Below are 26,606 nucleotides of genomic sequence, written 5' to 3'. Positions count from 1 at the left end.
TGTTTCCGGTAGTTAGTGGAAGCGGTAATGGCGGCTGCACGGGCCCGTTCTGTATGGGCGCCAGAAATGGCGGCAGTGGAGGAGCCAGAAGTGGCGGTGGGATGATGGGCGGACCCAGGGGAGTGAGAGGTAAATATTGGCGTCCGTTCCTGTTGTTATTGCTGGCCGGACACGAAATTCGCCATAGGTTGTCAAACTGTGACGTCATCGAGCCACGCTTTGCAGCTGGGAGAGGCATCACCGGGGAACTAATATACGCATGTCCGGTTTGCTCTTCGGATAGAGGGATGTCCTCTGTTTTTTCCGGATCTCCGCCCAACAGCAAACCAAAATTACATATACAGTGACAATAACTTAATTGCTGTAAATTGCTGCTTTAATTCAGTATTCGACCAAACGTCCTTGTTTGTAGAAAGTAAATGCAGTCACGGACGCGTAAGGACCTCATACACTTTGAAATGTAAATTTAATCATAAATGAACATTGGGACATTGATCCACAAACATCAACTTGATCTCCTTCACAATGCGAGATTTTGTCGTTTCAGTTGTTGTTAAATATTTTCATATTTTTTTTATTGTTATACTGGCACATTTTCCGTTTAATTGTTATAAAAAATTTCACATACAAAATTGATTCAACACAGTTCAAAAATACGAATCAACGAAAAAAGTAATAAAAAATTGATTCAACACAGTTCAAAAATACGAATCAACGAAAAAGTAATTTAAAAAAATAAAAAATAATAATTGTCAAAAGTGTTATGTGTAAAAAGTATAATTTCTGAAAAGTGTAATTTGTATAATGCATGATTTCTGAAACGTATAATCAGTGACTACTACTACTACTACTACTACTTCTTCTTCTACTACTACTTCTACTACTACTACTACTACTACTACTACTACTACTACTACTACTACTACTACTACTACTACTACTACTACTACTACTACTACTACTACTACTACTACTACTTCTACTACTACTACTACTACTTTTTCTTCTACTACTACTACTACTACTACTACTACTACTACTACTACTACTACTACTACTACTACTACTACTACTACTACTACTACTACTACTACTACTACTACTACTACTACTACTACTACTACTACTACTACTACTACTACTACTACTACTACTATACTACTACTACTACAACTACTACTACTACTACTACTACTACTACTACTACTACTACTACTACTACTACTACTACTACTACTACTACTACTACTACTTTTTCTTCTACTACTACTACTACTACTACTACTACTACTACTACTTCTACTACTACTACTACTACTACTACTACTACTACTACTATACTACTACTACTACTACTACTACTACTACTACTACTACTACTACTACTACTACTACTACTACTACTACTACTACCATCACTATTTTTCAATCTTACACCTGACGCATACTTTACAATTCAGATATTCATTTTAAGGAATAGAAGGTAATAGTTGTTCGAAAATACCGTATGTATTCAAAATACAACACGCCATTTATTCTTTGTATATGTTAATTAAGTGAATAACAAATTGTGAGTCAAAGGCTGATATTTGCCTAGGTAGATTATTTAGGTCCTTATTTTTATCACAAAATATTTTTTTTAATCATCGTAGAACGAAAGTAAGGCGCCTTACCCCTGCGTGGGGTTACAGTGATTATACATACTTCAATATAAAAATGAGTCACCTAATTTTCTCTGAAACTACATGACCCCGTGGTTTTACAAGCTGAGCTGTTTATTTTCTGCCAATCGAAGGTTCTGATATTATTTTTAAAATTTAAATCACATCTTTCTTGTGAAATTTGACAATGTTCATATTAATACACTTCGAAACAACCTGCATGTGCATAGTGGTCATTGTTCAGGTTACAACGACAAGTGCGTGGGACCGGAGCGCTCGGCAAAAGTGGGACAAAGTATGTCGCCTGAATTTGATATCTTCCCGAGAGTTTTGTCGCGTTTGGGCTGATTTGGGCGATTAATTCTAAAAAAAACCAACACTTGTGTGTTTGTGTTTAATCCGAAATATATCTTGACCATTAGACACTTGACAGCAAATTGTTGGTGGTCTCTTTATTTTCTTTATATTTTGAACTCATCGCAACCACTCGAACCCAACATCCTGTAAACCCGCCTCATCCTGCAAATGCGCTAATTTTAGAATTATGAAATACACGCAACTATGTTTTTGTAAATGTATACATAAATATTAATCACACATTGATTCGTTTTACTCGCTCTGTTTTGAAAATGATCTTACTGTTGTTAATATCTTGTTTTTGTGATTATCAGGATTTAACTGACCCTGAAGCAAAACGGGTTTGATTCAGAACAAGTGTTTGGATTGTAGTGAATTGCATAACCAGGCCAGCAAAGTTTTATTCACTGTTCAGCATCCCCATGATGTTTTATAAACTCGCATGTAAGAATTCAAAAGTCGTTAATATACTGTTATTTAACAGTTTTACCATGTATACTTCTAATAGTTGTACATTTTTACCATATTTATTTCGAACAGTTGGGTTATGTAACCCATAACCCTTTGTAAGACCCGCCCCTTCTTGCATTTGTGATTTTTTTCTATATGTCATCACTCTTCTGAACAATTGAAACATACAGGGGCTTTTGGTGGTTTAATTTTAATTTGAATTATTGATATGAAATCAACATTTAACTTATATGTAATATAATTATCTGTTGAAATGTATATTATTACCTCATTGTACCCAAAATCGAATATAATGATGAAACGATACACCAATGCTTTTGTTGTTTTTAAAAAAGGAAAATAAACGAACAGAAACGACGTGTTATGCAAAAAGATTAAATAGAGGATATTTGTTCATGTCAGTGTAAGATCGTTTGTTATTTCACGAGAGATCATATACAATATATTTTCAAGAATGGCGCAGCTATAAGTGAAAATATTATTGTTCTATGATCACGAGTGAATGTTTCTTTTATGCCCCTTTCTCCCGTGGCATGCATCAATACATTTCAAAACACAAAATGACGTCATAAGTGTGACGAAATGACTTTGAAGCATGTGAAGAAAATTATGAAATAATTACTATTTTATAACATGCGATACTCCAATGAACAAACACGTAAACTGTACCTATATTGACTTTATCTTTATTGAATTATCTGTATATTTATCCTGATTATCGATTATAATCCGATACATTATACTTGCAATTTGACACGTGGCCCTTAATTAACACCACGGTAAGGGACATTATACTTTTTAAGGAAAATGACAGAATTACATTTCCGTTGTGTTCGACCCTTTCCGTATTTTATTGTTTGACCAGAAAAACCTTCGTACATTCATCAATACATCATGAAGTTGAAGAAAATGTTCAGTATGAACATAATTTAATATGATATTTTTTTCTATTTCAATATTCGTTACCATTGTGTAATAGTTTATTAAAAACCCAATCGGGAATCCTCGGACAATTCCGCCATACCGGCGATCTGTAGCCCACTGTCCGAAGTGTTCAGATTGTTATATAACCAGTACGTTCAATAAAAACTCTTTCCGCGGATATGAGCCCTTGTCGTTTTGCAGTCATAACCCTAACATATATGAAGGAAGCAAATTTTGCCTCTAATTGTGTACATTTATGTTAATATGCGGAAACTGATATTGTTAGGCACAGTTATTTTCAATGATTTGTTTTCAATAAAATTTTTGATTCATCGCAACTAGACATATCAACGACGCTGTTACTGACTTGAAGAAAGGACTTTGTTTAAAAAAACATTTTGGTTCCAAATGCAGAGTAACGAATTGTTAAAAACGCTATTTTCACGACTACATAAAACATTGACACAGTAAACATCGCGGGAATATTACGTTTGTTTATTTCCGAGGAACGAACACAAAACTCCATTCTGCGTGGAATGTTCGGTAAGGCCTTTAAATAATTAATTCATATGGTTTGTTTACGATATATTTACTTATAGGCCATTACCTTTTACCACAGCACGACACTACGATAATTCGTGCCACTACCAGTTCGTGCCTCTGATATTTGTGTAGGGAGGCATTGGACGTTTCGTCCCACTGATAATATATAGACTGATAGGTGTGAAAAATACCGTATGGATGTGAATCACAACGAGACGTATATTTAGTATTTACTGTTAATTACATAAAATGACGTCGGAAATTTACCTTTTGCTTTAGAAAGCTTATGCTTTATCGTTGAAGTTCTTCTTGAATGCTCTGAGCGTTTATGAGTACATACGTACAGCTCATAGTTCTTTTTGTTCAAAGGCAAAAACAATGTAAAAAAATATGTATCACGAATGTCTATAAAATCGAGTTCAATCAACCTAATACATTGTTACAAACACAATATATGTTGCAATCGACATCAATTTGCGTGTATTTTGTTGAGAAATGCTCAAAACATAAACTTGATAACGAATCGTTTATGGCGAAAGATGTGAATTATCGATTAGAGCAAAGCAAAAGAATATGTTACATTGCACAAATTGTTTTCACCGTAGAATCTGACGATCTGGTCTTATGGTAGCAGTTGAAATTGTATTGTGTATAACAGTGTAGTTTGAATTAGGACACATTCTTATGACTGTATTCTCGCTGCAATCGGATAAGTGTCATGTTCCATTAGTAAGTTGAATAATATCGGGCGTATGTTTGCATTGTAAACAAGTTGTTATTAAAATAAAGATAAAATGTTGTGTTGGTGTAACTTTTACTATTTTACTAAGTGAATGAGGTTTGAAATGCTATGAAAGACTTGCTGCATCAATTAAAATATTTATTGAACATATTCCATATTTGTTTTCGGTAATAAGGCTAGAATAGATTATTTAAAGGGGCCTTTACAAAGATTTTGGCATGTTTTGAAGTTTGTCATTATATGCTTTATATTGATAAATGTAAACATTAAATTTTAAAAGCTCCAGTAAAAAATCCAAAATAAAACTTAAAAAAGGAAAAAAAAGTAGCCCGCAGCAGGGCTGGAACCAGTGACCCCCGGAATCCTGCAGTAAAAACGATTAGCCAACTGAGCTATCTTGCCAAGCATACATAAGATGCGTATTTTATACATTAAGCAATCTTCGTAGTTTCACAAATTTCAACGACAACAACAGAACTCTCCAAATTATTCAATCGTTTCGCGTTGCAACGCTTTATAATTTTTAGGTTTTTAAATCGTCAAAAGATGCATATAATGGCTATATTAGGCCATGGCAAATGTTCAGTAATACTGTTTCCTCTCAAATATCTGAAACAACTTTTTTCAATTTTGTCAATTTACCAAACCGTAAATAGATCCCTTTAATATGCATGTACACATAGAAAAATATTGCAGACATACACACACGCAAAGTATAAAGTAATTGAAAAAAGAAACACCATAAAATAAACTTAACAAATAAAACAAGAAAGAATAAAGAATGAATATGCATTGTTATAATGAAATATAAACACATACAGCTAATAGATTTACAGAAAGCGAAATCCTAAGCAAGATCGAGGGACACCACACATAATCAATTGGTCCCTGTCGGCTCAGGTACTACTTATAAAGTACCCCCATGTACCCTTAGGTAAACTACCATGTTCCCGGGTACGAATCATACGCTTAAAGGCACCATACACTATTTTCCATACACCAGGTTCCGTGTAGTAAACTTTTAAGTACCCTGGGTACCATATACACGCATACAGCTGATAAATTTACATATATTTCCCTGTGTGTGAGCGTGCTTATTGAAAGCGAAAGACTAAGCACGATCGCGGGACACGTCACATAATTAATGCTCAACTGTTAATTGTCGGCTCAGGTACTACTTCAAAGTACCCTGTGTACTATTAGTATTAGGTATACTACAATGTTACCCAGGTACGGATAATACGCTTAAAGGCACTCGGCGATATTCCAAGGCACTTTTAGTACAGTTTCCATACACCGGATACTTTGTAGTAGCCTAAGCACGATCGAGGGACACCACACATAATTTACGCTCAATTGGTCATTGTCGGCTCAGGTACTACTTAAAAGTACCCTGGGTACTCAGAAGTATTCTACAATGTACCCTGGATACGGAAAATACGCATCCGGTCATACTACGGAAGACTTTTTAGAACTGGTATAATATACTAATATATTTTCTGTACCCCGCATACTTTGTAGTATATTTTTTAATTACCCCGGGTACTTTGAAGTAGTATCTGAGCCGACAATAACCAATCAAGCATACTTTACTATTGCTTATATAATTATCATTATATATTTCGAGTCCGCATTAAAGACGTACATTTAGTTGACAGGTGGTAATGTATTTGTTCATTTGTTTACCATATGAGTGTTTTGGTATATACATGTATTGAAATACCTGAATTGTGTATGATAAATCTAGTAGGAGATGATTGTGGTTTTCTACAAAATTTACCGGTACATTATTAAATAAAACATGTGGTCGGGGAACAGCATGGTGTGATAAAAACAACATAGCCATGGTTTTATGTAGATTAAAATCTACAAGCCATAGTTTTGCCCAGTTACTTATAACTTGTAGGTCATGGTTCAGAACAATTTCAATGTTATATATATATTTGAGGTAGTACATTAGAGGGAAGTGTCATCGGCAAAAAGGCGGGCAGTACATTTAAGGTGCTTGACTATGTCGTTTACGTAAACAAGAAAAAATAATGGGCCTAGAACATATCCCTGTGGAACACCGGCATTAAGCTCTAACGTTTGAGATATTGATGCGCCAACCACGACTTTTTTGAATGCAACTCCCTTGATAACTTTTTATCCAATTAATTAAATTACCATCAAATCCATTTTGTTTAAGTGTGAAGAGTAGTCCTGTGTGTCAGACGCGGTCGAACGCTTTAGAAATATCACAGAAAACCATGCATGTGAGTTTCTTTTCATCAATACCTTTCGTTATTCGATCAAAAATGTCGATTAATTGAGCGACCGTGGAGTGACCTTTTAAGAAGCCCGACTGGTTGGAGTATATAAGTTTGTTAGCAAGAAGGTGGTTGTATAAATGTTTATAAACTATCCTCTCCATCAGCTTGCCTACGCAACTCAACAATGAGATAGGACGGTAGTTGGAAGGATTATTCGGTTTCCCCTTTTTAAATAGAGGCATTACAATCGCTTCTTTCCATTGGGCGGGATATGTACTTTCGTTTAGTGATTTGTAAAAGAGGATACAAAAAGGCTAAGCAATAGAATTACACGTTTTCTTAATGACAATATGACTTATAAGGTCACAACCGACGGCTTTATTGGTTATTAAGCATTTAATAACATCTATAATTTCCGATTCTGATATGGGCAGGTTATATAATTTTGCGTTAGAGATATCTGAGAATTGTGGAAGAACACCGGCTGAGTCATTCAACGACGCAATGGAGGCAAAGTATCTGTTAAAACAGTTTGACTTGTCAGTATCTGACAAATGTACGATAAGATTGCCGTCAGAGTCCGTTGACTGTAAAGGTGGTATCGAATTCGGGTGAGAATTTGTTTTTATTAGTTGCTTTAGTGTTTTCCAATATTTTTTGGATTTGAAGTATTTGGTTCATCACGAGATGTTTCTAGGTTAGAATAAAACTATTCTTCCGAATGTTTTATCATGTTAATAACCTTTTTTCGAAGTTGTTTATATTTATTCCAGTTAGAAGAAGTAGGATTCTCTATGGATATGTGTTATTGTCTATCTCGTTTACGAGCCATTGTTCTAATAGAAGAATCATACCATGGTTTGTCATGAGGGCGCACTGTGACAAGTTTATTTGGAATGCTAAGTTTTATAAGTTCGATAAGTTTGTTCGGAAACATAACAGTTGCTTCATTTACATTAGAATCATGGATTAATTCCCATTTGTACATGTAATAAGATTGTTTAGTCGATCGAAATCGGCATATTTATACAACCAAATGTTTCGTTGAATCGGTTTGCTGTTTATGAAAGGAATTGTAACATGAATGGTAGAAGCATGATGGTCACTAACAGTTTGAGGGATAACTATTACTTCTCTGTTCAAGCATGAAATGGTATCCGAGACTAATATCGGATCAATTAGTGTAGCAGTATTTGCGGTGACCCTTGTCGCTTGAGAGATAACGTTGTGCATGTTATACAGGGATACTGATTGAGAGAGGCAAGCATTGTGTTTAAATTGGTCTTCATTTATGTCCCCAAGCATGATGACGTTCTTGTTTAAATCAAGCGCTTTATCAATCATGATTTCAAACTCATTCCTTGTTACTTAATCACAATAACCTCCCCTCCAATAATCAAGGTGGAAAGGCAAACAATGACAGAAAGAAATATTTTAATGCGAAACCGGTCGGAGCGATTCGTAGCTATAAGACGAATCTCGACATTAAATGCTACATTTCACATGCATTGACAAAATTAAATACCATGACATAAACAGCGAACACAAGCACAAATATTGTCGTCGATTTAATTTGTTTCCTTTCGTCAGTTGTGGTAGTTCGTGTTTTGGTTTTATTTTTCCATCTTTTTTTTCAAAGGCCGAGAAACATTGACAAAACTAGAATATATCCGGTAACTGTGTCTAAAACGGATACGTTAGCATTTACGTCGCCAATGTTTGTGGTTTCGGTTTTGTTATCCTCGCTAAATTAATTTATCCAACACTTACCTAGTTGTCTCAATGTACTTACCAGTTATTTCTACAATGACGGTGTACGGAGTCGGATTCTTGTTATACTTGTCTGTTGCCACAACCGAGAGTTGGAACGAGTTGTTAGGGTACGAATGAAGATCCGCGTTCGTTACTATGGTTCCATCTAGAATTGCGCAATAGATTATGCTTGTACACAAGCTATCATTAATTATTTGAAGATTTATGCGGCAAATACCATCTGTTTTTAAGATATGAAAATGAAGATAGTTGTACGCAATACAATAAATATTATTACAATACATTTTCAAATTTTACCGAACCACAAAAAGTAAAGAAAGCAATTTAAGCAAATTCAATAGGCGGAGACTATAGAGTACCGCCGTTGTAATTGATAATTCGTATATACTTCAATAAATAACCTTTTTATGGACACTTTACATCGTAGATTTTGGATTTGGGGAAAAAAATTAAATTGCGTCGCTGTGTTGAACGCATTTTTTCAAATTAAAAAAATACAGAATTTATGTGCTAACGAAATAGTCATTTTTATGACGAAATTGTGTGCTGACGAAAATAAATTGGTCAACCCACGGAATCATTAAAAAAAAAAAAATTAAAATACTTTTACAGTGAATGGCTTTTTGTGATACATTATTCAGTGCATTTATGTTAACTCGTATTCCCCAAAAGCTAATTTTTGAATCGAACCACTTATTATGGTTATTAAATCTAAAGCACACTCTTAGATCAACTATGGGGCGTTTCCATAACAGGGCGGAAATCTTTATACACTTCGTTACCGCGTAAATGATTCACTCCGCGTAAAATGCTTACTGAACAACCTACTCGGAGACATGATGAATGGGCACGTGGCATTCGGGGTACAGGACAGCATACTGTAGATGACGTTATCATTTTCCACGTCACTTCCGGTAGCGGTAAACACGGTGTCGGTAGCGCTGAAGTCTTTTGCGACGAGGCTAATTTCTGTAATAGGCAACACTATGACGACAGGTAAAATCGTTTGAAGATTCTTAAAGCAACTCAATGGCATCGTGATCCAAAATAAGGTTGATTCTATAAAACTAGTCCTCCGAACAGGCTTATCAAGGACGAAACTTTCCGCTGTTATTGTGTTTTTCGTTTAAAGAACTTCAAATCCGGTGCCAGCGCAAAGTGTCGTCCCTTATAAAGCTGTGCGGACTGCACAGGCTTTTCCGGGAAAACACTAAACGCACATGCATTGAGACACGTTCTCCTAGAGCGAGGATAATTAAACACAATGTCTGTAAAACTATGTAAAACAGGAAATCTCATGGTAAAAATAAAAAAGCTCATTGGGTAAATCTTATGTGTTTGATATGGAAAATTTCAGAAAGAATTTGTTATAAGAAATTCTAACATCTTTTGCTTGCACCAATATAAAATGTTAGTCATATAGGCAGATGGGATAATCACGTGACAAACATGATGGCGACGTTCATGCCTTGACATGTAGTTTACGATGTCGTATACTACGGAATCCTTTGAACAGTACAAATATTGTGCGTCGCCGCGACTGCCGCGCAAACTATCGTGTATTGCTTCGTGTGTCTAGTGTCGCCCTTTGAACACGACACACGAAGCGAATCACGATATTTTTCGCGACAGTCGCGGCGACGCACGATATTTTGTCGCGACAGTCTCGGCAACGCACCATATTTTTCGCGCCAGTCTCGGCAACGTACGATATTTTTCGCGACAGTCGCGGCGACGCATGATATATTTAACACGATATTGCCTTTTGGACTACCTACACAAACGCGATATATCGTGTTAAATATATCGTGCGTCACCGAGACTGTCGCGCAAAATATCGTGTATCACTTTGTGTGTCTAGTGTCGCCTTTGCTGAAAGAAGTGCGAGATTATACTAGTAGATGGCATTATCCGGATTCCGTAGTATACCATTTATTACGTTTGTTAATTGTTAAAATGTCCCTCACTTTCCAGCCATATCGGCAATAAATGGATAAGCGTGAATAACGTATTAATATTCGCGCTATACATCGACTTTACGCTGTGAAATGTCTTAGCGGGTCACAAAAGTACAGCTCCTGCCCTCTTGCTGATATGGTAGGAAAGTGAGCGGCATTTAAACAACTAATACAAGTATTAAAGCGTATAAAACGGCGAAAAATTCCTGTCTCGGCATGGACGTCACCATCTTTTTTGTCACGTGATTACCATATCGTAGGCACACAAAGCTGTTTAAACGATTTTAATTAAAACAAACCGTAAGACGTTATATCGGGAGACTAAAGGAATTATATTAAATCAATAAATTTCATAAACACGTTTTAATTTTAACAATCACGTTTTTTTTTGGATATCTTAAACATAAATCATGTTTCGGCCATAGCTGTCATCAGTAGTATGATTCGAAGCATAAACACAAGAAGTGACGTCAACGTAATACAGTAAAGTAACGTCGTTTGGCAAACAAAAAGACATAATGCGCAATACAAAGATGGATCAAAGTTGATACAATACTATATAAGTAATGCTAGAATTTATTTTTAAAGTATCTAAATAACGCTGAAGAATTCTCGCAAGGCGTCCTTAATCAAGCATATGTTGTTCGGCTTACTGCTAAGGTTGTCGCTCGTCGGTGCTTTGTTATCGTTAATATGGACGGTGAAAATCTTCTCCGCCCCTTTGACCCCCGCGGCGTCGCTGTACTCAATGTGCAGGTTGTAAAAGGGGTTCGTGTCGTAGCTAAGCGACCGCCCCGCAACCGCCTCGCTGACGTAGTAGATCACCCATACTAAAAGAAATCGTGCAGTCGTAAAGACGTCATAAATATGGGACATTCTCAAGAAAACATGTTTATTTATTTTAATTTACTGGCATGTCTTCAAAAGAATGTATGTTTTGCATTATCTGCAAACGCATGTTTGTTTTTGTACATGCAAGTTACTGATGCTTACATCAAATAAACTGTCCTATTCTGTTCTATAAATATACTTCTATTTTGTCTTTTGGCGATTTTAATATTATACATACTGAAAATAGTGGATATGGCGTCATAAAGAAGTTATTTAAATAAGTAGAACTTGAATGACGTCACTAGATGCAAGAATATGATAATTACTGAAAGGAAATACTTATAACGTAAACTGACGACATAAAAATACTGTTTATACTGAAATTATGTTCATCAATGTTTCTAAAGATAGAAGAAAAATGTAAGCCTATCCTGTATGTATAGATGGACGTGGCGTAATGGATATTGTGTCCAATTAGCGACTGAGAGGTCATGGGTTCGAATACGACCGCGGAAGCTTTCTTTTGATCCCCAGTCTCAGAGACACCAAGTTACGCAGAAAACAAACTCAATAGCGTTTAATTTAGCCTTAGGTGTTTTATGCAGTAGAGTCAAAATAAATAGGTATATTCTGTTTTAAAACTTTTGTGGCGGGCTCGTATTTGACGTTAAACTCGTTATACGTCGGTGACGTTTAAACGCAGTCAGCCGCGTCCTCCGCTAACGTCAACGTCGTGAGTAGCTTTTCCGCAGTCTGCCACTCGTCCAGAGTAGACGCCGTCGGCAAACTCGTTATCTTTGGAACCTTAAATGATACAGTATACATTGGGTTTCGTTTGGAACTTGACTAAACCCATTTATGCCTAGAGTCTTTAAAAAGGCATTGGCAAACAGCGTAGACCCAGATGAGACGCCGCTTGATTGTTTGCTTAAAGGAATTTCTGTAAGAAATATTCTAAATATAGAAAAAAATATACTCGACATCCCTCTTTTTGGAAATAAATTGATCCAATTTAGAAGGATGGGAGAGTCCACTAGGCATAAATGGGTAAATGTATTTGCTTGAAGTGTCGTTTCGTGCACAGGCACTGTCTAATCTTGAACGACACTTAATGCGCATGCATTTAAACCAATTTTATCAGAAAGACGCTCTCGTGAGGATGTAAATATCAACGTTAATCGCGACGTAAATATCAACGTTTTTTACGACGTAAATATCAACGTTATTCACGACGTAAATATCAACGCTACTCACGACGTAAATATCAAGATTTACTCAACACGTAAATATCAACGTTACTCAATACGTTAATATCAACGTTACTCACGACGTTTTGGACTTTGACGACGTAAGTATCCGTGGTTTGAAGAAGGTCGTCAGTGCACGTGACGTCAAGATTATACGTTGCCTTTGTCTCAAAGTCCAGAGCTCCAGCCGTCTTTACGATTTGGTTGCCTGAAAGACGTCTGTGCGTGAGCTTATATACGTCTCTTTCTGCGAAAACTGGACTTAATGCACGTGCTAAAGCGTCATCTCAGATCAGCCTATGCAGTTCCCACAGGCTTATCAGGGACGACACTGTCCACCTGAACTGGATTTTTGATAAAGAGGCTTCCTTTAAACAAAACAAATAAATACCATAAAAGCGCAATTCATGGAATAATGAATTTGGGAAACGCATGAGGAAAACGCGTCGTTTATTTTCAAATGTGTTTGTGTTAAATTCGCGAATCGATGACCCAAGAAATCAAAGAAAATTAATACCCTACAAAAAATAATGATTCTACACTAATACAAGAGATCATGAACTAACCAGTGACGGCGAATGATCCTCCGTCAGCGCTCGTCAATGAGCAGGTGGCATCAGACTACTCCAAAGTAACAAAATCCAACGTCTTTAACGTCAACGTTCCGCTGACGTCCTCGGCGACGTCGCTAGAGCCCCCAGGATTAGTAATCACCGGTGCCTACGGAAAAATTGTAAAACGTCATCCCAGATACGCATGTGCAGTCCGCACAGGCTAATCTGTGACGAAACTTTCTTCATAAGGTGGATTTTCGTTCAGAGATGACCCCGTTTTCCCAGAGCGAGATACATATAAAAGATATGAGTTGGTTCTGGTCGATAATTTTTATTTGAATAATTATTATTTACGAATAGTGCAACCGCGTTTAATTCATAGAAACATTTATTAAATAGAATTTATTGACAAACATTACTTCCTTGCAATATAGCCACATCTCAGTTAAAATATTCACCAATGAGAATGCAATTAAAATCTCACCTTACTTAGAACTTAAACCTAGCATATGACAAACTTTAAAAGGCTTTAACATGCACACTTTTGTTTCTCTAGAGCGATGAAAAAGAGGCCCTTGACGTACCGTATTGATGATATTCACAATCAGCGTCTCTCTGACGGTGGACACGGAGTCGCCGCACGTGTTCTCGGCGTTCACGGCTCCGGAACTTTTGAAATCGAATCCGCGCGGATTATGGGCGTACACCAGGTACTCTGCATGGAGATGCAAACACTGCTAAATTGGTCGTTGTCGCCTCATGTTCTACTTAAAAGTACCCCGGGTACTCTTAAGTACTCTCGTAAGTTATAAAATATGCACAAACTACCGGTACACAAAATTAACATACACACACACAAATAATGCATCGTTTCTATCCCTTATGATTAAAGTGATAAGATCAACACACGCTATCATTAAAGTGACATTTATACAGTTGATCGGGTAGTTCCGGATCTCGGGTAATTCCGAATCAACTCTATGATTTAATTAAAATATAAGTCTAAAAGATATTGCCATGTCAATATAACTGTGATTTTTGGAAAATGTTATCAATTTCAAGCAATAACACAATTTTGCTGTTTATTTCAACGGTGTTTTCTTTGAAAATCACACTTTGGTAACTATCACAGTCGTGTCATTTTACCGTCGCACCGTCTGTCTATAACACGCGTCAACAATTAAAAGACGATTTAGAAGCACATTTCCTTGGTAAATGCTTGTACATTTGGTATGAATTTGTTTATTTATTATTATTTTCAAATTCCTGGGAGTGCTTTTAGTGTATGTTTATGATTTATGGAAATAAAAGCATGGAAATTGCACCTCGTGTACATGTCAGTTGCGGATCAGCTAATTGGGGAAAATCTCAAAACAGTTTATTATTGTTTAAATACTGTGTTAGTTATATTTTTTAAGCTCTGGCTACCACAAAAGTTTTTGTATATATATATGAAAGGAAAAGTGCCTAGTTTCTCATAAATTTGATATAATTTTTCATGCGAATTATTTAATTATAATACTATTTTGTGACGGCGGCCCTTTTGTGACTTCAATGTGGAGAAATACAGAGAATAAGATTGAATTTTGTTTATTCTGTCTGTCTTTCTGCCCTAAAGCTTAAACATTGCTCATAAAATGAAACTTTATGGACCTGGTTCTCCAAACTTTACATGTTCTTGCATCTGATTGAGATATATTATGCAAACCAATTATGAAGCAATAGGTCTAAGTCACAAGGTCAAGGCTAACACATACAGTAAGCATTTGTTGAATGCATCTTGGTTTGTTTGTATATTTATGTGTTAGTAATAAGTTTTAACATTTAAAGGTATAATAGCGGAATAATGAAAAACCAACGGAGTGCTATAAACTGTACTATGGAAAAATAATAAAAAATGGTAAGATGTTACTAGTGCTGTAAGGAGATTGGTAATATTTTAAATATTTATCTTATTTTTAATGTGTATTAATGTTGTGATTTTGCTTTTCAGATAATTGTCAAGTTGGACTGATGGGTCCTAAAAAGCACGGGTGTTCTGCACAAACAATGGCAAAGAGGCTGAAGCGGATACTTTTATATATTTTTACTTTATTGTTATCCTATTATTGTTAAATGTTGCCATAATATGTTATTTACCAAAAATTTAACTAGATATCTAGTATTGTCTTCCATTTCTTTACCATTTTTATCCCAGAGGTACTGGTTTATGTTGTGTTTTTTTGGATACTTTTATTACATTATTTTTACATTATTGTGATCCTATTATTGTTACATGTTATCATACTATGTTATTTACCAAGAAAGTAACTTGATATCTAGTATTGTTTTCCATTTCTTTAGCAAATTTATTCCAGAGGCACTGGTTTATGTTATACTTTTTATGGATGCTTTTATATATTTGACATTATTGTGATCCTTTTATTAGCAAATGCATTCCAGAGGTACTTGTTTATGTTCAGTTGTCATTTTTATGCCCCCGGATCGAATGATCGGGGCATATTGTTTTTGGCCTGTCTGTCATTCTGTCCCAAAACTTTAACCTCAGTTAAAGTTTTTAGATAACTTTTGCAATATTTAAGATAGAAACTTGATATTTGGAATGCATGTGTATCTCATGGAGCTGCACATTTTGAGTGGTGAAAGGTCAAGGTCATCATTCAAGTTCAAAAAAGCTAATCCAAGGAAGTAATAAGCTTTAAAGGGAGATAATTATCTGTACCTGCCAAATGATAAAAAAATCAAAGCAGCGCAATAGGGGGCATTGTTCCTGACAAACATATCTCTTGTTATAAATACATTTATATAAAGTTTTGTATTTTTTAGGACCTTAGTTATAAAAATATTTTCTAGGCATACATAAAATGTTCTAGTCATAAGCATATATGTCATATTTTCATACAGTTTGTACATTCTTGTACATTGTGATTCTATTGTTGTTAAATGTTATCATATTATGTTATTTGCCAAGAACGCATCTTGAGTTTATCAATAAATTGCTTGTATTGAGTATTTGTGTTTGTTTTATATAACCAATAATACAGAGGAATCCATTTCAAATCAAAACATAAATACTTTCCAACAGCTTTATTCTCCTGTGTACATCCACACACACTATGATGTTTTTAAATTGTCAGACAGTTATTAAACTGAAACAAACGGAACTATCTGATGTTTTATTTAATACATGCATCATTTGTTCGGACAGTCAAAATAATTGCTGACAGTCAAAATAAGTTTTGAGATAATCCCTGACCTACATCTTCCCAATAGTCCGAGTGATCCGAAATTACCACACTCGATTCAGAACTAGCCGACTTAATGCAAGTGAATAAGTTCAAATTGGCATCAGAAATGTATTGGTAAGTATTAATAAATGAATATGGCCTGAAAGATGAAATATTTTGCCTCAACAAGTATTTTGAAAGCAATTTCCTTCTTTTAAAAATATTAACACCATTATTTACGCTAGCGATCCGGAACTACCCGACCGATTGTATTGTTTTACCGGAACTATTTTTTTTACAAATAGCGTGTGTGTTATTTTACAAATATAATAATTTGCAAATTGCATAAAGTAAAAAGAAAATTCGTTGCATTCTGTGAAAATTGATTTTTATTCACTCATGATCATAGAAAACAATATTTTTTTTATTGATCACTCGTGAATTAAAATCGATATTTCCCAAATCCAACAAATACCCTATATATATATATATATATATATATATATATATATATATATATATATATATATATAATCAATGACGTAAATGGTGACGTAACGTACGAGTATTTTGCGGTGTCACAGTACTTTGCTCCAAGGGTAGAATGCCCGCGGCAAACGCAGTATAGCTCAAGTAACATGGTGGAACTTGAAATAAACATAAAGAAGATCTTAGACGTAATTTTTTATATTAAAACGACATAGTTTTACCCTTTGAGTACAAAAAAAGAAGAAATCCACCTTCGTAGCGTTACGTTTTGTTGACAAAGTGTGATTTTCTATTGACGCAATTATCTTTTTACACATAAACAACATTTTGATACAACTTAATTTGACGAAAACAATCCGAAGAAAGTGTAATTAAAAAAATAAAAATATCACACTTTTGCTAGAAACATAGAACGCATTGGGTTTAGTAACAAAACATTGAGCAATTGATCGACGGAATAGTCTTCCGAAACTTGTGAGCGATCGAGCGCAATACAAGTACAGTGGTATTTAATTTGCGATATTAGAGGTGAGCGTAAGGTGCAAAATAACAAAAGTCATTGTGTAAGTATTTGCTGATCATCTACCAAGCGCATACAGCTTATTAGATGGTGTCATTTTGCATTAATAACAGTTTAAAGAACAATAAACAGTATGTGTCGTAAAATATGTAGGGTTTACCAAAATGAAACGAATAGAAATAAAAACTCTGCTTTAAAAATTAATGCGGGGCAAAAAATGGACCATGCGGGCGACTAATAATTATATGTAAAAATACGATACTCATTTTGATCAAATGTGTGTAGTGTTAAAGGGGCCTTTTCACAGATTTTGGCATATTTTGAAAGTTGTAATCAAATACTTTATATTGATAAATGTAAACATGAAATTTTAAAAGCTCCAGTAAAAAATCAAAAATAAAAATTAAAAAAGGATTAAACAAAAAAGTAGCACGCAGCAGGGCTCGAACCAGTGACCCCCGAATTCCTGAAGTAAAAACGTATTAGCAAACTTACCTATCCTGTCAAGCATACATTACATGCGTATTTTATACGTTATATAAGCGATATTCGTAGTTTCACAAATTTAAACAACAACAAATTATTCAATCGTTTCGCGCTTTATAATTTTTAGGTTTTTAAATCGTCAAAAGATGCATATAATGGCTATATTAGACCATGGCAAATGTTCAGTAATACTGTTTCCTCACAATTTCATAAATAAACCGAAAATTTGCGAATCTGAAACAATTTTTTTTAATTTTGTTAATTTGCCAAACTGCGAAAAGTTCCCTTTAAGATTGAATAAAGATACGTATATTCAGAGAGGAATAGAAACACTCATTCTCCACGCAGAGTTGTCGTTCCTTGCTCTAACATGCCATCTCTGACATAACAAGAAAATCCTACCAGATTTGGTAGGATTTTTTTTAAATATTATACTATGAAAAATTATATTATTTTCATTTATATTTTGAAAATAGTGTTTAAGTTAAGGTTAATAAAAAAAAATTGCCTTAATTAAAAAAAGTAAATATAACAACGGTAAAACTATTGTACCACGTGGCTAGGCTTTCATCACGTGGTCGGTTATGAAGGCAAGGGTTTGAACCAGCTATGATGGTTCCAGTCAAATCTCTGCGTGGAGGTTGAGAAACCCTAAACCACAAGCTGTGGCGTCGTGTAAACAATGACTTCATCATACATATATTGATAGTTTTATCCAAGCAATTATTAAAATTCTTAAATAAACCCGAGTTTATAGCATATTGCATATTTGGACAATTAATAGATCTATATTTCCACATCAGGCAAATGGTTTGTGAAATTAAAAATCACAATGTTACACATACCGCCTAGGTCCGATACTGTGAGAGAATATAGCAATGTTTTAGACGTCACTGACTCCGTTATTGACGTAAAGTAACCGCAGGAAGGTTAACAAACACCGGAGGCTGAAAGAGAAACAGACACTAATTATTTGAGTCTTGTTCTGAGAAAACTGGGCTTAAATCATGTGCGTAAAGTGTCGTCCAAGATTAGCCTGTGCAGTCCGCAAAGGCTACTTTCTGCAGTTTCTACTCAAAAATCCAGTTAAGGCGGAAAGTGTCGTCCCTGATTAGCCTGTGCGGCCTGCACAGGCCAATCTGTGACGACACTTTACGCACATGCATTAACTTGATTAAGCCCGATTTTCTCAGAACAAGACACATTTCATGAAATGAGCTGGTTCGATTAGAAAACGGGGTTTAAAGGGACCTTTTTACGTTTTTGGAAATTGACAAGATTAAAATAAATTGTTTCAGATTCGAATATTGTTGTATAATTATGATATTTGTGAGGAGACAGTAATACTGAACATTTAACATGACGGTTGAATATGGCAGATGAATATGGTTGGATACAGATTGACCGACATGCATATAGCGCGACGTTTTCTTTACTCGATAATTCCTGTCGTACTTTTTTTAATTTATAAAAACACTATTAGGCTTTGTTTTATTTTAAGTTACAGTGAAATTACCTTTGACCAATGGTGGAAAATGGGAGGGGCGTAATTTCCTCTTTGTTAGTATACCAAGTATAATCCATGACAGACATACAGTTGGGCTGTTCTTCGTCTTGGATTACTTACGTTGTTTTCCAGATCCACTGCGTAATAATATCTCGCGCTAAAGACTTTGCCGTCGTCGCAAATAATCCCGATGTTATGAACGGGCGTGACGTCATAGTTCAAGGACGCTCGCGGGCGTCCCTTGTACCAAATCTGAAACGCTAAAAGAAGGGAAAAAACAAGCGATTGTTCATATAAATTGTATCACGTTTTCATGCCTGCTTTAACGAAATAAGACCGATACTGAATGTTGAAAAAAGCAAACACCCGCAGGGTAGTGACACCATCTTGTTTAATTTCTTTTGCAGTGTTCAAACGAAGATTGCTGGAAAAAAACAAACAAATAAAAAGCATTCATCGATTGTTTGCGAATCTTTATATCTTTATATGAATTTACTTTTAATTATTTATTTATTTATTTATTTATTTATTTACTATATATTTATATTTATATTTTTATAACGTTTGACCTTTGACGTTGGTTTTCAGATTTGACAGATGACATCAAGCAGATATGACGTCATCAGAATCTTTAAGGCTGAATGAGTTTAGCTCCAGAGCGGAAAAGGAAGTGTCTTCTAGGAACTGATATGACGTCATAGGAAACGACGTTAGAACTGGGTCCTACGAGGAAATGGATTTTAAAATAAATTTCATTTACAATTGCAAAATGGTTTATAACCGTGTATTGCTTTCCCCGAGATTAAATAAAGAGACCTCTGGAAGCAAAAGATGAAGCGTTACCACTTTGTTAGGCTTGCTGAAGAAAATATGAGAAGAAAAACGCTTTTTTGATAAGTTTTTGCGCATTCTCGAGAAAAAAAAGCGTTACAAAATCTGTCATTATTTTTCCAATTACGCGTGATGAATAGCCATAAATGAAACAATTTCTCCTTTAAACATATAGTAAAATTCTTCTTAGAATCTATAACAATTATTTTGAAAACCGTCATTTAACCAAACTTTGAATGAAAAAGTCATTTTAAGGTCAACCACGATTCCGGTATCCTACAGACGTACCTCATCAACGATATTGACGTTGAAAGTCCCGGTGATGACGTTGACGGGGTTGCCGTCAGTACACCGTATCGTTAACGTCAACGGCACGGCCTGGTCGTTGAAGTCGATGGCAGCTTCAGTCACGGTGCTAGAGATCCTGACTTCAAATTCTAGGAATTAAACAGCCCAAAAAATCATTTGCTTGTGCGCATAACGAGAGTATTTCATCGAAAAAAGAGACATTAAAAAAATAACAAATAATCACACTTGTCACACATACTTTCAATAGCTTATGAAAAACGAAGATTTTCAAAGATCGAAGCGTTTAATTGTTTCAATTACAGTATCATTAAAAACAAATAATACTGGTATTATGTTCAATTCATGCACAGAGTGTTAGCAACCTTAAAGTGATATAACTATTCTGACATCCATTAAAGAGGAAATCGTCGTTCCGGATTAGCCCTTTTAGACTAGACAGGCTAATCAGGGGCGATTAATGCATCTAAAAAATAGGACAATACTTTAAGCACATGCCTAGTTGTTTCGTCAGACAAAAATTCACTTATTCTCCCTATCGAAACCTTTTTGGCGCTTCTATTTGGTAACGTACTCACGTCCCAAAAAAGCACAATGAAGTGACCGCTTAACAACACTACTAGACTTTATCAACTTTCAACAGCGATACTTTCGTAAATAGTAAATGGCTCCCAATAAGCAAGAGTTTTGTAAATTTATAATAGTTTAGTATCAGGAATATACTTGAGCATACTTAAGCCAATGATCTGACTCAACTTAGAGTGTTTTTCTTAATTAATGTATTATTTATTCATTCATTTTATTTTATTTATTTATTTAGTTATTTATTTATTAATTAATGGTGTTCATAAAAGCTTTTTTGAGTTGCTAGTACGACTCAATCCTGAGTTTGCATAGAAATATGTGCGTATTCTTATCAAAGGGGGAAATCGCGTGATAGTCAAGATGGCGAAGTCCATAGCGGCAAAAAATAAGTGTCTCGACAAGAACGTCGCCACTTTTACTATCAAGTGATTACCCCCTCTGTTAAAGCTGGGATTATGAACGTCGCCACTTTTACTATCAAGTGATTACCCCCTCTGTTATAGCTGGGATTATGAACGTCGCCACTTTTACTATCAAGTGATTACCCCCTCTGTTATAGCTGGGATTATGAACGTCGTAACTTTTACTATCAAGTGATTATCTGTTTATCTGGGATTTGAGATTGTTCGTGAGCAGACCGACATTCTTCATACTCCGCTACGAGGAAACTTTATTCTTATCATTTTAGATGTGCAAAAAAAGAGAAAAAAGCTCACATGCAAAACACGGAGCACTAATGTTTCTAATGATTATTCACCTGGTTGAGAAACATTCACCGGTGACGTAACATTTCTGATCTCATACACGGTGGTGGATGGTGACGTCACAGAACACGCCGTATCCGGGTCGGTAGTTGTAAACTTCCCAAGTAACATCTGTGTGACAGTGGAGTCAGAGACGTTAGGGGAACTTCCGGGGATCCCGGATACAAAACTCGGCGGCTGCCAAAACAGAAGGACAATAAAAAAATCAATTTAACGGCCAGGCGTCCTTTTGGGGTTTTCGTTTGGTTAATATAAGCGCATTTATGTGAATATCTATTATTGAGGACTCTTGTACCGCGATGACTCCCGGTTCACATTTTGTTCCGGAATAACCACAAAGGCGGGAATATTTATTGTTGAGGCAACATTTGCCGGGATGATTTTTTAAAACCTTTTATTCAGAAATTCATATAAACATACACGGATTCATACTATTTATTAATATATCATAACAGTACCAATACATACTACATTAGAATATAGCATGTAATGAACAAAAGTACCATTTGTAGTTATATATTCGTGTAATCCTCATATACATTTCTTGAAAAAAATGCAGAGAAATGCAAGAAAAAAAGGAAGAAAAGTTGCACGCAGAAAAAAACCTGGACAAAGAAACAAAACCATTTCGATTTACTCATCCTTAAATTTGTTTTCAGTGACAAATGTATAGTTTATATATATGATTTTTTGTTTTGTTATCATTTGGGTCTAGTATAACTACATTCATTTGAATATCTATTATTGAAGTTACATTAGCTGGGATGACTATTTGGTATCGTTTGGTTTCGGTGTAACCACATTTACTTGAACATCTATTATTGAAGGCGTATATGCCGGAATGTTTGATCGGTTTACGGCTAATCCAGATAATGTGCGCATGTTAGACAACATACCGTATCAATCACTGGTTGTGTGACGTTGCAGTGACGTCATTGTCGCCATCTGAGCAGTCGACGTTGATGACGTAAGGTCCGTTCGCTGCTCTTAGCGTTACCCCCGCTTTTACGTTAATTGTAAACCCTGAAAACGTGCAAGCGATGTGTTATATTGACACGAGCCTCGCTCTGGGATAACGGGGCTTAATGCATGTGCGTAAAGTGTCGTCCTATATTAGCATGTGCAGTCCAAATAAGCTAATCAGGGTCGACACCTTAGTTACAAAAGTTTAGGCAAAATGGCGGGCTAATCTGGGAAGACACTTTTACAATATGCATTTAACCCCGTTTTCCAAGCGCGCGTCCACACGCAGTGTTAAAAATGTTTTAATCTAAGAAAATTGCGTAAAATAATCCTACTGCATCGACAAGAAACAACATATATTTTGTGCTTTCCGGTGGTTTATAGAGAAATATCAGTGCGTTAAACCTATAATTTCACTGTTTCAAACAGTGAAAATTAACATTGAAAACTATCGATAATTTTCACTGTTTACTGCGAAATGACGTCATTTTTTTACAAAATGACGTCATTATCCCAGCGAAATTCATTAGTTAAACTCTTTAACAATGTATATAAACTTTTTAAAAAAGCATAAAATAAAAAGAAAATTTGTTGGATTCGGAGGAATATCGATTTTACTTCACTTGTGACCATAGAAATTATATTTTTTCACGAGTGGCGCACACTCGTGGCTGCGCCACTCGTGAAAATATTATTTTCTATGATCACTCGTGAATTAAAATCGATAATCCACCGAATCCAACAAATATCTTCTATTTAAATTAAACATTGAATAACATATTTATTATAAGAAAGCATATGATTGCTTTTATTTTATTTTGTTCTTCGGTTTTTAGAAGACTGATCGACGTTTGCACGTATTTAACAGCAAACATATTTGTTGGTTTTTTAACCGATGTTCTTGATTTAAACTCACTTAATCCATAAATGTTCTGATTATTTGACACTCTTTTTTTCACAATTATCTCTATAAATGTTAGTTATTAGCGCTGATGCAGAAATCCAAGTAAAGACCCCTAAAGCACTAAGCGGACAATTAGCTGTACTGTATAATGCATTTGATGACGTCATCTTGTTAACATTTATGACGTCATTTAACGTTTACCTACAAGAACTAATCTTTACTAGAAGCATAGATAATAATTTATTACTGCCCTTTTGCATTGCAATATATATCAGATCAGGCTTAAATAATAATATTATCTTTGGATATTCGAGCCAAGTATAATATTTTATAAAACAATAGGACAATAGCCTATTTTTCTGTGTATCATACATCCGTGAACACGTTTTAAACAGATAATAAAATATAATCGCTAGAACGTTGATTTTTTAGGTAGAATATATATGTATTCATAGCGTCATTAGCACTTGCGCTTTACATTTGTATGGTACGTTTTTTTTCATGGCATTTGTGCTTAAAATATATTACATCTTAGTATCAAATTGTTGTTGTTTTTTGTTAAATTTGAATCGTTTTTACCTTTTTATTGAAACAGATGACTAAAAAGTTGATCCCTAGTATTATATTATTGATTATAAAACAACGCCTACTAGTAACTAACCGGATATAAAAATCATATCAGGCAACTTTAATATCAACATAACGATATGATTAAAAACGCTACTGTGATATCATACAGTAGAAAATGGCGCCTCGACGTGAACTGACTTATTCAATGAAACATTAGTATCATATAAAACTTAAACTTCATGGGCCTCGTTCGTTGAAAACTAGGCTTAATGCATCTGCGTAGTGTCGTCCAGATTATCATGTGCAGTCGACACAGGCTAATCAGGGACGACATTTTCCGCTTAAGCTGGATTGTCGTGTAGAATCGACTTCATAAAAACAAAAACAAAAAGCGAAAAGTGTCGTTCTTTGTTGGCCTGGGTCCGCTCAGGGACGACATTCAGCGCATATGCATTAAAACCAGTTTCCCAAGAACGAGGATTAATGTTTTATTATTTTTTCCAGTTTATTACTTGATGCGACACCGGCAATCACTTCAAAAAGGGCGTTTTCCGGCACTCTTGCAGAGCAGTTAACGGCGTCGTCGCTATCGGTGACGCTGAACGTGTGAAGGGTCTCGGTGGCGTGCTTAAGACCGTCGAAAATGTTAGTTCCGGTCGCAGGCAGTGCGGTGAAAACCGGCGGCTGAAGTCAAATAATATAATCATATCACAGGATATTACGTCATCACTTTGGACTATTTTCTGTTACTAGTTGCCATTCGACACGGGTTTTCGGTGAATTTTAAGCGAGACAAAATTACACGTCAAGTCAATAATTGTTATTAATATTCAAAGACCACATGCCCAATATATGAAACAAACATCTGGGAAAGCCGGAGCTTCCCAAGCAATCAGGAACGACACTTTCCGCCTATGCTTATATGGAATGACACTTTGAAAATCCCATTCATTTAACCCGGTCTTCTCAGAGCGAGGCTCATTTTTTCAAACACAACGTTGTCAAACTCCAAAGCAAACAACATAAAAGGTGTGCCGGCAGGCTTACGCGCAATTGCGTGCATGGGTTCAAGTGAAAAACAATCGAGTCGAAGTGTCACTGTTTAAATAAACATATATAACGGTGTACAGCAGTTTTTGAAAGTGCATTTTAAACCATCAGGGCTGGTCGTTTTTCAAAGAGTTTTTAAATTTATACAAATAGTTTAGTGCTTTCCAAGCAATTCATCAGGATTCCCATACCCTATAATAACGTGAACGCAACTTACTGAGTCGACAATGTTGACGTTAAACGTCCCCGTGATGTCATTAAGAACGTTCCTGTCAGTGCACTTGATTGTTAACGTAAGGGAAACAGGCGGGTCATTGAAGTCGATAGACGCCTGGGTAACGACGTTACTGATCCACACTTCAAACTCTGTAAAACTATGGTTCTATATTTCAGCCTTCACGCAATAATATTTCAAAGCGGAAAATGTCGTCTGAGCGTACGCGGAATGCACAGGCTTATCTGAGACGACCTTTTACGCAGATGCATTAAGCCCCGTTTTCCAAGAACGAAGCTCGTATGTGCTATGTTTACCTATGTGTCATGTTTACTTATGTGTTATGTTTAGTTATGTGTTATGTTAACTTATGCTTTATGTTTACATATGTGTTATGTTTACTTATGTGGTATGTGTACTTTTGTGGTATGTTTACTTATGTGGTATGTTTGTTACGGCGCCTCCCTTAAAAAAACATTAAGCGAACCGCTCTGTGAAAATGGGGTTTAATGTGCGCAAAGTTTCTTCCCAGATAAGCCTGTGCAGTCTGCATAGGCTAATCCGGCAAACACTTTCCGCCTAAACTGGAATTTTTGCTAAGAAGAGACTTTTTTTAATCGAAAAATATCATAAAAGCGTTCGTTCCTGATACATACTGCACAGGCTAATATGGGATGAAACTTTCCGCACATGCATTAAACCCCTTTCTCACAGAGCGCGGCCCATTTATTTTTTTCTAAATTGTTACCCGGTTTCTGGGGATCGGTCGGTGACGCCAGTTTTCTGATCTCATAAACGGTTGTCACAGGTAACGTCACAGAACACGTGTTATCAGGGTCCGTAGTTGTGAACTTTCCCAGTGACGTCGCAATCACGT

The 26,606-nt window shown here is 35.6% G+C and overlaps 2 long non-coding RNA genes across 2 annotated transcripts; one reads left to right on the top strand and one right to left on the bottom strand.

Annotated features, from left to right (window-relative positions):
- Positions 1 to 3,880: 3,880 nt before the first annotated feature.
- Positions 3,881 to 20,372, top strand: LOC127864422 (uncharacterized). The gene is made up of 3 exons (XR_008041908.1): positions 3,881 to 3,956; positions 13,870 to 14,023; positions 20,131 to 20,372. It is a non-coding gene; the product is annotated as an uncharacterized LOC127864422 (long non-coding RNA).
- Positions 11,072 to 25,851, bottom strand: LOC127864421 (uncharacterized). The gene is made up of 13 exons (XR_008041907.1): positions 25,733 to 25,851; positions 24,978 to 25,149; positions 22,925 to 23,051; positions 20,662 to 20,810; positions 20,112 to 20,265; positions 19,663 to 19,802; positions 18,881 to 18,982; positions 17,104 to 17,187; positions 13,898 to 14,028; positions 13,326 to 13,479; positions 12,840 to 13,127; positions 12,195 to 12,316; positions 11,072 to 11,511 (listed from the first exon to the last, which is right to left on the bottom strand). It is a non-coding gene; the product is annotated as an uncharacterized LOC127864421 (long non-coding RNA).
- Between the last annotated feature and the right edge of the window lie 755 nt (positions 25,852 to 26,606).

This window comes from Dreissena polymorpha, chromosome 1 (assembly GCF_020536995.1).
Source record: "Dreissena polymorpha isolate Duluth1 chromosome 1, UMN_Dpol_1.0, whole genome shotgun sequence".
NCBI classification, from domain to species: domain Eukaryota; kingdom Metazoa; phylum Mollusca; class Bivalvia; order Myida; family Dreissenidae; genus Dreissena; species Dreissena polymorpha.
This window is presented reverse-complemented; position numbering and strand designations above follow the sequence as displayed.